The 6,468-nt window shown below is 35.9% G+C and overlaps 1 long non-coding RNA gene across 1 annotated transcript; it reads left to right on the plus strand.

Annotated features, from left to right (window-relative positions):
• Positions 1 to 1,457: 1,457 nt before the first annotated feature.
• LOC107791090 (uncharacterized) lies at positions 1,458 to 5,119 on the plus strand. The gene is made up of 3 exons (XR_001649165.2): positions 1,458 to 1,732; positions 2,777 to 2,835; positions 4,922 to 5,119. It is a non-coding gene; the product is annotated as an uncharacterized LOC107791090 (long non-coding RNA).
• The last annotated feature ends 1,349 nt before the right edge of the window (positions 5,120 to 6,468 follow it).

Below are 6,468 nucleotides of genomic sequence, written 5' to 3' on the forward strand. Positions count from 1 at the left end.
GGTATTAATGCAAATTTAATAGTTTGAGGAAAAATTGGGTATCAACAGCTGCCCCTCTTTACTCGGGAAGGATGAAAGAGTTGTCGGGTAAAGATATGATGGCCAATTTTGACCGAGCGAAATGGTTTGAAGAGATTTAGGCTGCACCCTAGTTTCTGAGTTGCCTACATATCCCTGGTTTTACAGGAATCAGGCAGTATGTAGTTCAGGATCCATCGGCGGAGTATACCGATGAAGCCATTTTGAGAACGTGCAATATATAGGGCTAGGTGAGTGAGCGGTTTACGGGAATGGTTAGGTTTGATATGGTTGAGGGAACTGGAGCGGGATCGTTCCTGCTGGGATAGCCGTTGCTCGCCGGCTTACCTGTAAATGGAAGCAATACAAGCGTATAATGTGCATAAATTTAAACATGATGCAAATTCTCGTTGGACCATGAATGTTGTCTTTAAACGGTTAGGAATGACGTCCTAAGACCATGATGTCCTGGGCCATGAAGCGTATGATAAAGGATTCGCAGGCCATGAAATGATGTTCTCGGGCTATGAGGATGGTGCCTCTGAACCATGATGCTTTTGAATAATGATATGCAAAAGATGAAGGATGCAGTAGTATGATGCGGACAAGACAGATCTCAGTCTTGCGAATTGAAGGGCAGAGCTTAGCCCATAAGATAAGCGAGATAAATAGTGCTTGGGATAGTGCTTAGTTTCGAAGAAAATTGGAGGCCGAGCTTAGCCTCGAAAGGCAGAAAAGTAGCCTTATGCAAAGATGCGAATGTAGGTGGAGGTAGAGCTTAACCTCAGAAAGCAGAATGATAGCCTTATGCAGATTGGAAGGCAGAATAGTAGCCTTATGCAATGCAAATACAGATGGAGACAGTGTTTAGTCTCGGAAGACAGAATGGTAGCCTTATGCAATGCAGATGCACATGGAGGTAGAGCTTAACCTTGAAAGGCAGAATGGCAGCCTTATGCAAATTGGAAGGCAGAATAGTAGCCTTATACAAGAAATACGATAACAAATGACAGTAGAATTTTCTTAGCTGATAGCAGATTGCGGCGTTGTGATCACTGGGAACATTGTGATATACGGAACATCACTCACTGCTAGAAAATGGTCCTATTGGAACAGTTATTCTGTAACGGTTATGTAACTGTTACAATAGATCAGATTTTGGAACGGTTTTTATCGTCCCAGTAGAGATAAAAAACTTTTGGGACACTTTAGAAGCAAAACCGTTCTAATAGTATAATAACCGTCATCATAGGTAAAGCTATAGAGACAGTTTGTAAAGGCGATACAGTAGGGTTATTTGTGGGAACTGATTGGTAAAATAAAAGTGTATTGGGACGCTTCATTTTTCCCTCCTTTATTTCCCTCCTAAATATTTATTGAAACAAATACAAAATGTAGGACCCATCAGCATTTTAATAGCTGTTTTTTATTAAATATTTACCTTTTACATTAGAAGACACACATCATATGAAATCTTCCGTCTCTCACTAAGAACCCACGCCTCTTAAGGTTTAACCTAGAATCCAAAATCGACCAAAATCTATGTCCTGTTCAGGCGAAGGAAGACCGATTCCGGCGAAGGACGTCCACTTCGGCTAATGTAAGGCGAAATCCGATGTTGGCTGTCAGTGTTTTCTCCCTGTTCGGTGTTTGTATGGAATTTCGATGTTTTGCTGAAAATTTGTTTGGCTACTTCACCGATTTTCTTTCTCTGGTAATATTTCTCATGCACCCATTATTTTGCTTATGTTCTTTGTCTGTATTATATAATAATTTTTGTGATTTCCAATTTTTAAAATTATTGGTTTAGTTGGTGGATTTTTATTTCGTGTTAGAACGATTTCACTTGATTGATGTTTGCTATCGATGTTCGATGCTCGTTGTATTCATTTTGTGATTTCTAGTTTTCAAATTTGGGGATTTAGCTGGTGGATTTGATTTCGTATTAGAAAACCATGATTAACCCATTGTGATATCTATTTGATGTTCGATGTTCGCTTGCTTGTTCGTTATTCTGAAAAGTCACTTCGATGCTTCTTTTTTTTTTCTCCGGTAATATTGCTGAAAAATCACAAATTTATCTCAATGTTGTTAAAATATATTTGTGTCTAGTGATAGACTTTTTGGCATTTGTAGTATTGTTTAGAAAAACTTTAACCCAGATCATTTGAGGTTCCGCATACGTCCATTCTGTATGTTTCAAATTCTTGTTGATAACCCCTCGGAGCATGTCCAGCATAGTAATTTTCACAAAGGTGATCGCGTTTGGTAAATATGATCTCTCTTGACGCTGGTTCATGGCCATTGAGAATATTTTCCATGCTCAATACTTCTCTCCTTGCCTAAGTTTCTTATTGAAAACCTGACACAAAAGAAGTTGCGCGCGTATAAAATGAGAAAGCAAGAGATAGAGGCACAAGTAGTTTATCCTGGTTTATGGAAATAATACACAAAAGTTGACATATTCAGCCACAAAGGCTAAAATGAGTGGCTGAGAGTTAAGTTAGTTTTCGGAGAAGCATTAATAATTCTTGACCAAGATATTACTGTCATTCTTGGAATAACCATTCAGGAGAAAAATATTCTTGCAGCTAATCTTGCCTTCCTATTGAAAAGAAAACAAGAAATAAATTTGTTCTGTTCATTTAAGTTTCATTCATTCGGATGTTTTAGTATAGTATGATATATTTTGTGACCCCAAGTTTGTAAAATTGAAAGTTTAGTTGGTGGATTATGATATTAGTTTATTTTCCTGAAGATATACCAGCTTCTCAGTTTAAGGAACTTTTTAAATATTGGAACTCTGAAAAACTCCAGGTATGTCCTTTTCTTCCTAGAGATGTTTCCTCCAGTTCTTTTTAGCCGTTGCTGTTTTTCCCCTTTTCTGTTTCTGCTTCACTGCTGTTTTTTTTTTTTGTCGTCATTATTGCATATACTCCATGATATATACACAACAGTTTTTTATACTTGCTAAATAATGTTTAGTATATAAAAAGTGATACAATGTTTTATCTTTGATGTCTTTTGGATAGATTAAAAGGCAGGTAGCAGACAAATTGATATTTATTTTTGCAAAGTGTTTCTTGATTTTTTCAATACATTTTTGGATTTGTTGCTCGGGAGTTGGAAGAGTGGAGGAAGGGTGGAGTTCCAATATTTGTAATCCCAACAGAACATAAGATTAGTTGTCTTAAGTATATCCCCTTCTCAATAAGAGGAGCAAAATTGGATTATAGTGTTTTGTTCTATAACTACTGTATTTTTGTCATTGTTTTGGATGTCTATTTTCTTTTTACTGTAACATTTTCTCTTGCTTTTACTATATATCATATTCGACACTATGAATTTGCAAAAGTTTGGATTATTGGGTAACAATCTGTTTGCTATTCACTATAATGACCATAATAGATGCCCTTGATGTAGTGATTCTTGAATGCATTGCAAATGCTCAGTTTCATAAGCTAAAAAATAGCTTCTTGTCAAAACATTCTTTAGATTATTGTCCAAACTCTAGTAGAACCTTTTCTGGAATACTATTTCTAATTTTATCATTTCTTTTACTATTTGTAATCTATTCTTAAGCAACATACCATGTATTGCTTCTATTTCCCATTCCATCACTAAGCTAATGTATGTTATATATAAAATTTGATATCTTTCAAAATTGTCCTAGTGTAGAAGTGCCCTGAGGAAATAAAATAAGGATTAAATAAGATACTTCTCAAGTTCTACTATGTTTACTATATACTTCTCAAGTTCTACTTGTAAGCAGTTGCGAGTAATGTGAAGTCCAAATGGAGTGGAAGGGACATGGAGAATTCATATAGCCAACCAAATAGTTTACAATTGAGCCGTTGTTGTTATTGTCTAAATGTTGGAATGATGATGCAATTTAAAATTTGGATTTGATTTGGTTGTATTGAAGTACTTTGTTTACTGCTTTTGGCTTGTGTATTTTCACACATGAGTAGGGTCGCATATGAGAGGGCTCTTTGTTTAATTAGATGTTGGAAGTCAACCGACTTATTCTTGACAGAATTGTTTATTGTGGGAATTGGAATTTTACAATGCCATCCCAAAATTGACTCTCTTAAGATTGATTAAGAGTTCATGTCTTCCTTAGAATATTTTTTCTTCTATTTTTTTGCAGTTTTTGGTTTTATAAGAAAGTGTGAATTGGTTGGTTCCGTGAATTTGCTTATAGTTTTACATATGTATGGAGTTGCTATGAAAGTTTGGTGGAAATCAGTTCGTTTTTGTTGAATAAAGGGGATTTAGTCAGTTCATTTTTTGTTGAATAAGGGGGATTTGTAAGTTCTCTTTGGGAAATTCATCACAAATTGCCCATAAGTGGAAATTGCAACACCAAAAACAACAAGATCACATAATCTTCATGTAGGACACCAAACAATTTAAGGTTAGCCCAGTGAAACAATTTAACCAAACCTTTGGCCAGTTGAAAGTTTCTTCTGGTGAGGTCTTGGGTGAGACATGCATCCTTTAAGGCCAACCAGCTGAAGCAACAAACTTTGGGTGGCAGTTTTGTCTTCCATACTAGCTAGTTTTCAAGGCCATAGATCAATCATCATATTGTTGGAGCACATTTTAGCATACCGTGCCTCTTCAGAGTAAGTTCCATATTAGTTGGTTGAATGCCATGTGATGTAGAAGAGTTTGCTGGTTGTTCATTGTTTTTAATTTATGGTCTTACTTGATTGCTGGCTTCTTCTATGTTACAGAGTTTTTTTGTGATGACGAAGAGTTTCTTTTGATTGTTGCCGAAAATTTTAAGAATTTGGAGAGTTGGAAATTTTTTTCGAGTTATCAAATTGATTATTCAATTACTTTGTGATTCAATTATCTAAATAAAATCTATTTAATTTTTTCTGATTGTCTTTTGTAGGTGCAGCGATTGCGGATGAAAGCAACCTTGACTGTTGTTGATAGTTGTTAGACTTTCTATTATCATTTTCAATGATATTTTAGTTTTGAATTTTTTGGATGCAAACACATCTATTTTGACTTTTGAATTGTTGATCAGACAATGTATTCATATTTTGTTTTGGCATATGGATAATGCTAGTTGGATATTTATATTTTATTTTATGGTTTATATAAGTTATGGTGTATAAAATTTCATTGCATAGGAAAATATTCCTCATTTTATTTTCATAAATATCAGAAATTACAACTTTGAATTTTTGCAATAGAGAATATAACTGTTCCAATAGAACTATCAAACAATAACAACTTCTAATAACCGATGCAATATATTGCAATATCTGTTGCAATAGGATATTGATAATTGTTCCAGTATATCACAAAAACCGTTACAATATATCATTAAAATTGTTGCAATAGGCCTAAAAATTGCTCGTATAATTATACCACAACAGTTTATAGTCGTTCCAACAGAACATAAAACCGTTCCCATAGATGGAGCAATGACATCACTTCCATAACCATTACAATATCCTTATATGGAGACGGTTTTGAAACCGTTACTAATAACTGTTCCAATTGACCTATGGTAACACTAAATCCCGGAACGCATCCCAATCCGTCCCATTAGCTCTACAGGAACGATTATTGTATCTATTGCCACAATTTTAGAAGGCTCCCATAGGTGTAATTTCTAATAGTGACTGGTGTGTGCTGATAGCAAATGTTGGTAAGTGCAACGGTTCTGAGAATCGTACTTTGAACAATGTTTGTCCGGTTATGAGAATCGTACTTCGAACAATGTTTTTCCCGTGGGCGTATAATATGTCTAATGATTTCACAATCCTAGTGCATGCATCCAAAGAAAAATCGTGAGTTTTGTAAGGGGGAAGGTTAGTTTGTATCCCCGCTGGCTTTTGCTTGACTCGTTCGGCTTTGATTTGATGATGTTGTCTGTATTATTGGGGTAGCGTTGCTAAACAAAACAGTTTCAATAATAACATGCATGATTTTGTAAAAGTATGACATAAATTAAAAATAGCTTTTAGATGAACCAACGATTGTGACGTAGTTCAGGACATTGCAACATCCCCTGCTACGGAATTTTGAGGGTCCCCAAAATTTTGCCCCAGATTGATGGGTTGACGTTTCTGACTGTTGCTCGTGTGACGATCGGCTGAAATTACTTCAGAATTTTGAGGGTCCTCCTCAAAATTCTGTCGCAGTTTCCAATTGCGGGGGAAATGAAATTTTATTTGAATTGTGACCTAACCCATAGGGCTGCCTACGTATCCCCTCTTAAACGGGAATCAGGTCAGGCGTAGTTCAATTTACATCATATAAGGAAAGCATAAAGATTACACATAGTAACGCTTGACTACATCTGAATTGATCGGCTTTGACCAGACTTCTCCGTCCATTTCTGCAAGTATGAGGGCTCCTCCTGTCAAAACCCGGTGAATCATGTATGGACCCTGCCAGTTGGGAGAGAACTTCCCTTTGGCTTCA

The sequence above is a fragment of the Nicotiana tabacum genome, chromosome 11 (assembly GCF_000715075.1).
Source record: "Nicotiana tabacum cultivar K326 chromosome 11, ASM71507v2, whole genome shotgun sequence".
NCBI lineage: Eukaryota > Viridiplantae > Streptophyta > Magnoliopsida > Solanales > Solanaceae > Nicotiana > Nicotiana tabacum.